Raw genomic sequence first — 10,179 nt, forward strand, 5'->3', positions numbered from 1 at the left:
GTGTTGTATACATAAATTTCCATAACTACTGAAGGCATTTAACTGCTCGAAGATTGTACTTTCCTTCCTTGGTCGTGTTGTCTCTTGAATGAGGTAGTTGAGGATTTAATGCAAACAATACTGGGACTTGTTATTCTTGTCCTTCGGATGCACAGAGAAGCTAAGGAGCTTTGGCTTCTTGGTGGGTAGACAAACTGAATGGAAGAACGAATCTGACCGTCAGATTGTGTAATTGAATGGTGGAGATTGATTTACGGAAGCTATCGGGAGGTATATGAGAGGGAAGGGTGGTTTTTTTGACGGGCAGTATTCCCCGCACCACTTCGGGAGGGTAGGCAGTATCCATATGCGTGGGTGCGAGCACATTCAATGAGCGATGTGTGGTAGATGGGACTGGCGGGAAACCGCTTTCCCCACGGGCTATCGTGCGTGTAGCTTTTGGTGGCAGGAGGCGCGAATCTCGTCCGATCACGGCAGGGTTAGATCGGATGGCATGGAGTTAAATGCACAGATTTACGTGAATGTGACAGGAAAGGGCGGTAAAGGTCCAAAGTCACATGAAAATGGTCGTATGGGTTTAGACTTTAGCACTGAGGGGCTTGATGGAAAAAAGGATTACACAGCATTCTAGAGGTAAATTGGAGGACAAAAGAGGTAGCCGGAGTTATAAGAGTGTCGGAAAAATGGAGGAGGAGGAAACGGATTGCTGCGGGCCCCTTTCTGAGCATAACACATGGCCAAACATGTTCTGTCCTTAGAAAAACTTCGACTTATAACAGAGCTAATTGGTTCATATAACTCATTGTTTATGTTTGAATGGTCCGTTGCAAAGAAAAGAGAAATAGGCACTTAAAAAAAAAGTAAATTGAACAACATGAAAAACAATGTAAACAACTTTCTCAAATATTACTATGAATATGATGAATTTATTAATCTAATAAATATATATGGAAATGATTATTATATTAAAAGTAAATCAAGAGGACAATAAAAAAAATACTATAAAGAAGGTCACAATGTTATTAGCTATATGTCACAACAATATGGACATCAATTTCTCCTCTTCCTTCTTCATAATTGTAACATATGCTCTATCTTTCATCTTGGCATAACGTTCAAAAGAAAAAGGCGGTGCGATGCGTAAACCATCTATTGATTTCACCCTTGATATGGCTGTGAAAGTAAGGCCTTTCTTCTCTTTATTCCTGATATCAACTAACGCTCATTATAAATTCAATCCCTATGGCATGTGGATTGTAAGATCCCATGACATCTTCAAAGGAATTTTCTTTCTATTTCCTCTTATTGCTGGTGTGATAGGGACAATGTTTGGATTGCTTGCATCAAATGGAACACCAACATACTTATAAAAAAAAACAGTTGTGAACATTGGAAGTTGACGTGGCTTAGAGGTAGGTGGATAAAATATATCCTTAACATAACCAAGTGCACCATTCACCAAGCCAACTTCAACACATAAATTACATGTCAACATAACACGCTGACCATGACACAACAAAATTTCACGGTCCAATTGATCATCATTAACACCACTCATTTCTGAACGCCATGAATTCTCAACAACACATCATGCAATTGGACAATTTAATGATTTTACAATATGCCTATTATGGAAGGAGACCAAATTATTTTTTGGAAACATCTGAACTTCTTCATTAAATAAATCTCTTTCTCTAGGATGCAACCTCATATCAGCCCATGACATAAGAAACTCCCATTCTTCAAGAATGTGTTCTGCATTTCTTATGCTATTGAGGACTCTATGAAAACAACATTGTTTCTCATTATTCCCTTGTTGGCAAAAGATTGTGTCAAGAGTGACAACAATGTTGAATTTGTTCCACAAGACTTTCCTTGTGTATTACCTGCATGCAAAGGCTTATCTCTCACAGTAGGCAGTTGGCGAAGGTCACCCACAAGGATGATGGATCTGCCACCAAAAGGACAACTCTTTTTCTCTAGAAATTCTTCTGTAATCAAGCATCTATTTTCATAAACAACATTGATCCTAGAAAGCTCATTTCATCAATCAATATATATCTAACATGTCACATTTCTTCTTGGAATAGTACAAATGACTGCCCCTGTAGTGGCTTCATATCTTTAATTGAATTTTTAGAGCTGAGTGTATTGATTTTGCATGTATATTAAAAGTAGTTATTCCTATTGGGGCAAGAAGAAGCAAAGGGCTTCTTCCATTACTTGACGAATTAGAAAGAGCTTCAAAAATACAATGGATAAGGAAAGACTTCTTAGTGCCCACAGTGCCCTGAATAATCATAAGAGCTTCATGAATCTCATCTTCAACAAAGTGCCTTAAGACAATTTCAAAAGCAAGTCGTTGTTTTTCTGATAAATAATCTAGAGATGTAAATGTTCTATTTGAAAGGTCAACAATATCACCCCTTGATTTTGCATTCCTTATAAAATTATTAGCTTCTTCTGCAACATCGAAATAGTTGTACTTTCCCAGTCAAAGGTTATATCAAAGTCCCTTCGACCAAGGGTGTGAAGATCATAAACATTCACATCATTTGGTGGAACCAAGTGAGAAAACATATACCATTCTTGAAAATCATCTTCAAGATTCATTTCCTGGTTAGAAAAATTGCCATCTTCTTCATCTTCAATATTGTCTATAATTGATGGATTTCGATCAACATGCCATGCTCCATGTTGAAAATTCCTCCAATTTTAATAATAATTTCAACTGAAAGGCTAATTTCTATAGGAATGTCACAAAATAGTTTGTACAAGAGAAATTTTGTCCAGCAAAAGGTTTCAAATTCCTCTGAAGCCTCACCAGGAATAGAATAAAACCATGGCCAAACCCAAACAATAGCATGAACATTTGTTCGCTTCCATGGATCTTGTTTACGCTTACTATCAAATATCCAAGATCTTGTTGTTTCTATCAAAGATAGATGTTCAAGGAAAAAGGGTATCTTCTAATAATTTTGAACAAAAGTATTCTCAGATGAACATTGCAAGCCATCCCTTGAGATTTTCCTAAAAACCTTTCTTCCAACATTTAAGGAAACAAATTTCTGACCACAAACAACAAGAGGTAGCTTAAGCAACATATGGCATGTTTCTTGTGCTCCAATATCATGGTCAATAATCATTTCTGCAAGAAACTTTCTATATGCACATAAATCATGATCCTCATAGCCAATAGAATTTTAAGTTCTAGTTAACATATGATGATAACTTTCAGACCTTTTTTCTGCTTTTGGTGCATACTTAGCAATATATTTCAACACAACATAGCGAGGAAGCACTCGCTGGAAATCAACATTTGCACGCCACATTGTTAGAAGGTCAAAGCTATGTACATTAAGCCTTCCATCATTTCTTGCTCTCTCCTATTTTTTCTTCCTTGATCATCTATGAACAATATTGATTCATCACAAAGATCCCATGAGCATTGTACCGACATCTTAGAATAGTGCCCTTTTTGCGAAAACAAGAATTTACAGTACACTTTGTGTGCCTTTGGACATGGGTTAACAATTCTTCGTAATCATTATGAGTATTAGAAGAGAAAATCTGACCAGTATTCAATAGGCAGGGGTCATCATTGAGGCTTCGTGGAACCATTATGTTGCAACGATGTATGTCACGCAGATTCCATGCAGTTACATATTTGTTGAAGAATATATTTGCAAGTGTTACATCAGAACTATTTGACCAATAAAGTATTTCCATGTCAGCAGCACGTTCTAACCGTAGGAAAACATGGATATGTGTTGAACCTATGTGTTGCCACTCATATCTGAAAATGAATATATATTTACTACAAACAATATAATAAGAATCATAATAAAAGTTGAAAAAGTATAGAGAGAAATTGAACACAAACATGTACGAGAAGTCTTTAGCTTTAAGATATTTTTGGATAACTTCCTCTCGAAAAATATTGAATCTGTGCTGAATAAATGTCACAACAATATGAGGGTACTTGATAACATTCTCAATTTTCATATGATGCTCATTTTATGAATAAGAATGTGAATGTATCAGCATGAGGTTATGCAACTCTCACCACTTTGTGTCAGATGCACTCAAAGTAAAAAAAAATATGGACATCCTAACTGAGTAATCATGTCCATCAATTCAGATTGGCACTTTTTCCAGTATGGCCTTGTACCTCTTAGAGAAGAACCAAACCACATAAGATGCTCAACCAACTTATTATCTAGTAAATTAGATAGTTGGTGACGCAACTCTTTAATTGTTGTAGGTGAGTTATCATGTAAATGTTTCTTTGCAAATACTGCAACAGTTGCTTGGCTCTAATGCCGCATTATCATGTTTAATAGGTAATATCGAAAGCGAGGATGGATTCCAAATCTTTGATCATAGTACCTAAGAAGATGCAATGCATACTCATGAATTTCAACGCAACAAATATGTGGTTGCAAGTAATCAGTATCACCAATGGGGAACAATGTTGGGAATGCCATATCTAATAACCCCTCTGTATTATATTTATTCACTCGAGAGGTTCCAATACTGGGCCAATCCATATCTTGAACATGTGAAGAATCAACATTATCAAGAAATTCTCTAATCTCTTCCACTTCTTTTCGTTCTTTTGGTAGGCAAGCAACAAAAGAAGAAGGATGACAGGGAAAATGCTCAGCAGGAAGCCCTTCATTATTAATTTCATTGATCTCAGATTCTTCAATATCACAGTAAATAAATTTAAGCCTGTAGGATACATCTGTTGACATTTCGGGCAGAGCATTCACTGAATCACAATCAATTACAACATCTCGATAATATTGATCATGTTGGATTTAAAAGGAAATGCAACCATCACTCGATATCTTTTGACATAAAATTCATAATATTTAGACCACGCGGCATGTCTCCTCACAATTGGAAAGTCAATATCTTCAACATGTCGGTGAAGGCTTTATACAATTATAGAAATATCTTAAGGAAACCTAATTGTATGACCACTATACTTATATTGCCCACCTCGAGCATGTGTCACTTGAAAAATAGGATTCACACGTGCTATTAGGATTTCTTCAACTTGAGTAAGAACTCTTAAAATATGAGGTTTCTGACCAAGATGCATGTTGTTATATCGAAAAAAACGATGGGCTCCTCTTTCACTCTTACGTTGTTTGCAAACAAATCCTTTAGAATGTCTCACAACATGGATTCTAGGATATGATTCTTGGAAAATGTGGCACATTTGGACAATTGACAAGCTATCTATCTTTGCTCGAAATCTTTTATGCATTGCAATCATGTTTTCATGAAAATGAATATGATCTCTACTAGCTGAACCATGTTGAAAACCATTTGGAAGAGTAAAATTCCTTCTAACATGTACTTCATCTTCAAGAACATGAGATTCCCTTCACAAATTTGAAGGATGTGGAATGGATCTATGAGAATGTCTTTCCAAATTTATGTTATGCATTTTGCGAACCTGAGATGATGTAAAGGTATCTTTGTCATAAAAGACATTAAAATTTAATTTCCAACTAATTATAAATGAAAAAAATGAAAAATAATCAAATGCATTCAAAATTTACATTTGTGTATTCATGTGGATGAGGGTTATGAGATGGTGGCTCTTCGATTCAAATATTGGCGGATGGAAAATTTTGGGATATAGTTTCTATGCGTCTATTCAAATGAGTTGTTTCCTATTTCAAAAAAATAAAATACGTTAGAAAACTAAATGTCCAAAAAAGAAAGATTCAAAAATTGAAAATAAATCAAATACATTGAACATCTACACTAGCATTACAATTTGATGTTTTGGATTCCAATTCTCCAACCTAATGATATGAGATCATGGTTTCTCCATAAAAGGCTAGAAAATACAATTTCCAGGTAACTGTAAATGAAAAAATGAGAAAAATATCAAATGCACTCAACATTTACATTTGTTTGGCGATGTGGATGAGCGCTTGAGATGGTTCCTCTTCGCTTCTAACATCAGTAGATGGAACATCTACGAAATTAATTTTTATGTTTCCATTGAAATTACTTGTGTCCTCTTCAAATAAAATAAAATACGCAATAAAATTTAATGTCCAAGCAACTAGAAATTTAAAAATGAAAAGCAAATCAAAAACATTGAAAATTTACATTAGTGTGGCAATTTGATCGTTAGGGAGAATGCACAAGAAGGTTATGATATGTATCATCTTCACTTCTCAGATTAGTAGATGGAACACTTTGGGAGTTAATTTCTAGACCTATATTAAAACAAGTTGTATCGTATTTGAAGAGAATAAAATAACATATGTTTAGTAAACAAAACTTTGTAAATATAGGAAAGTAATAAAACAACCACTATTGCAGTGAAAATCAAAATATGATTGTGTTACCTCCATTGTTCCACATGAAATGCTATCAGGGATGAATGATTCTCTTGGTGGGACCACATTAATTTGAGAAGCGGGATTTGAAGATCTAATGTTTTGAGCAACTGGATCCAAATTATGAAACAAATGGCCAAGTAAATTATCATCCAAATCATCAAACAAAATGTCATCATTACCTTGACCACGGATGTTTTGCAACCTTTGGCCATCAAAACATGCAATTGGACATACGAAAGGGTTAGAGTGGACATTTGCACCCACATTATAGATATGGCGTTCTTCCCGATTCCAATATGTTTCCCTAATTTTATGAACATTTCAAGAGAGCATCGAACAAGAAGATTATGTTTACGAGGAGCATATCCGCATAATGAACTTTCAACCTCAAATGTTCTTTCCATTATATCATCCATAGTACGATACTTACGAGGGATTATAAAATCATTTCCAAGAGTGGCTTCACTCATTTTCCTATTATATGCAACTATCCTATGCTCATTTATGGCATCCTTATTTTGTTGATACTCTAAACGACGACTTTCATTAGACCTTTCACGTGATTTGGTGACATTTTTCGTTTTATTGTACACTTTTTTGTGCCTTCTGATGACATGTCTACAATGAATAATAAAATATTCATTATGGAATCATGAACATTGAACATAACAAATATCTAATATAAACAATAAAAAAAGAATGAAAAAGGAAAAAGTTTTTTTTTTGGAAATCATAAAAACATAAAAGTGTATATGTTATTTTATTCGAATGATATAAATTTATCAAAATGTATAATGCTTTCTCCAAATGGCTAAAACCAAAAGCAAAAGATTTCAAAATAGCAAAAAAAAAAAATGAATTCTTCCAAATGGCTTAAACAAAAAAGTCCAAATTTCCACGTATCATATTAGAATCAAGATGAAGCCCATACTATTGGGACACAATACTCTATGAATTATATGAATTGGAAGTATATCTAAAAACTTGGAACTATATACTATCAAAGTATAAATGAAAATATTAAAATGAACATAAACATATAACATTGTTTGAGGATCAATGACAAAAACCAATGCAAATAATATGTATAACATAACTCATAGAAATTATAATTATACAAACAAAGAAAAATGCATAACATTGAGAAACATTTACATGTAAATAAGAAAAATTTAGGGGAAACAATATGAAATTTTTTACACCACAAAGATCGATACAAACATAATTTTAAAGTATTACCATAAAAACCCATAGTGTGCATAGAGACAAAAACGGAAATATTTTCCACAACCACAGAGAGTATATAAAATGGAAATATTTGTAAGAACTCCTAAGAATACGAATATCCTAAGAATTCATATCCATATCCAATGGTGGAATCTCATCAACAAAATCAATACGGGGAGAAATTGAAAAAACATTTCCATACTCAATCAAATCATTGCGATCCTCCAATGTTGGGTACCAAAACCGAGACATCTACTCATTAGTTGAATTATCAATATCTATTGGAAAACAGATGCAAGTCATCATGTCATATAATAGGAAAGGAACTTCACTATAGTTCCACATAAGAACCAGACCATGGACTCTTTGAAACGGAAGATAACGAGGACATTTGTTGTTGATATCTGCAGAAATTTCTTCCAACAACTTCCATGTGAAACCCCAATCATCTTCGAAGTAGTCAATTCTTCGTTCAACACACGGTTGACCAAATTGGAAAATATTTAATTCTTCAATTGACCATACAGAAGTGGGTCCATCATTGACAAGGCGTATCAACTCATTCATGTATATTGCTAACAACATACACCGTAAGTCACTGATTAGAACAAATAAAAAACCCCACTCATCTTTTATTACATCAAACTGGTAGATTGTATACTTGTACCGAGGATAATCTTCATAATCCTTGTCGAGATACAACCAAAACAATATACTTTTATAGAACACTACAATCTTAGGGGGTGAATTTCCACCAAATGGAACAACAACCCTTTGCCATACCCTATCAAGACTACTACAAACATAAAATTTAGACTGCATTCTATCATACATATGTTTTAGAACAACCGAGTAATATTTTTTGTTGCTTACATTTTCCAATAATAAAAAGAATCGACGGTCTCCAATTCGTATTGGCCCTATGTTTTTAAATGCCTTTGTAAATGGTTTCGTCAGAAAATAGTTGTGTGTTTGGGAGCATTCTCTTGGTAAGGATAAGACCACCATTGGTCCTACAATACACTCTACTTTGTATCTTGAATCTATGAATCACTAACGAAATTGAGATATGTGGTCATTCTCATTAACGTATTGAGCACCATAACAATTGTCTTCACTATTGAGGAAAGGAAAGAGAAATCAAAATTTGTTCGTAGAGACATTCTTGCGACATAAAAAGAAAGAAGGGTTTTGCAAAGCATTCTTCCATTTTGTACAAACAGTGCTAAACTTTATCACAACCGATAAAGGGATCCCTAGGAAGACAAGTTCAAGAACTTCGAATGGAAGACAACTCCGAATAGTTAGATCCATGATGAAACAATGAGATCACCTAACATTAAAAAAAAAAAAACACATTTGATATCAACAAAACAATTTAATGTGTAATAAAATTAAAAGTAAAATACATACAAAATTTACCATTCACAATTTTCCATTTTGTTAACTATAAAAAATGTTAATGGATGTGCAAGAGTGAAATTTTAACTAATAAAAAATAGTTGGGGAACAACTTGATTTTTTTTTATAAATTCAAGATCACATGGCTACGTGTTTGGTATAGTAGTGGATTTATTTTAGTTATATGTTTTAGTTATGTATGTAATTTGAATCATAATTAACTATTTGTCAATTTTGATTAGCTATAATAAACACATAAATAATTTCTAGTTCTAATTTGACAAAAAAAAATGACTCAATAATGAATAAAAAATATCAAATTAAAATTACATTACTAAATTTCTAAATAACACATTCCCTATATATAATTTTCTTTCATACTTAAAAATAATCTAAAATCATTTTACTTATTTATTAATAAAATTTCTTCTCTCCAGGGTGCTGGTGAGATCGCCCAGCTGCCAACTTATATAGCGAAAGTGCACGCTTATCACTACACACGAAGCGTAAAACCTGCAACACTAAGTCTCACCGCAAAGTGCTCCATAAATGCGTGGCCTTGCCCGATGATAAATAATTAATTATAAAAATGAGAACATGAACTGGTCGGAAAAGTACACCCCCACAAATAAACCTCGCAGAGCTCTTTTGGCATTCAAATAAAAGCGTGTCGGCACTGGGATGTGTTAGAAGCTCTCTTAAATTTGTTTGATTCAGTCTTTAGATTTTTTCAGCTTTATCAGGTTCAAAGTCATGGAAAGAGTCATGGAGTGAGTTCGTTATTAAATGCTATTTTTTTCTAGATTGTAGTATTGTAGGGTAAAATGTTTTACCAAAATTTTGTTTCATTTTGAAGGAATCAATTGAAGAGATATTTTCATTAGATATAGATCTGAAATATGCGTTAAATCATTTTTTTTTCCTTAATATTTTATTTTTGGGTTAATTTTGATAAAAAATTCTTGGAATTATAAATTCCATATAAGAATATTTTTAGTGATTTAAATTTTTTATATTATGAAACAATCATAATTTTATAGTTATGTTTTATATAGTTATGTTTTATATTTACTTTCAAAGCCACTTTTAAATATAGTTATGTTTTATATTTACTTTCAAAGCCACTTTTAAATAACAATGACGATAATATTATATTTATTTTAATTAAAATTTTCTA

This window comes from Pinus tabuliformis, chromosome 9 (genome assembly GCF_031772625.1).
Source record: "Pinus tabuliformis cultivar Carrire ecotype Pingquan chromosome 9, CPIR1, whole genome shotgun sequence".
In the NCBI taxonomy this organism is placed as follows: Eukaryota; Viridiplantae; Streptophyta; class Pinopsida; order Pinales; family Pinaceae; genus Pinus; species Pinus tabuliformis.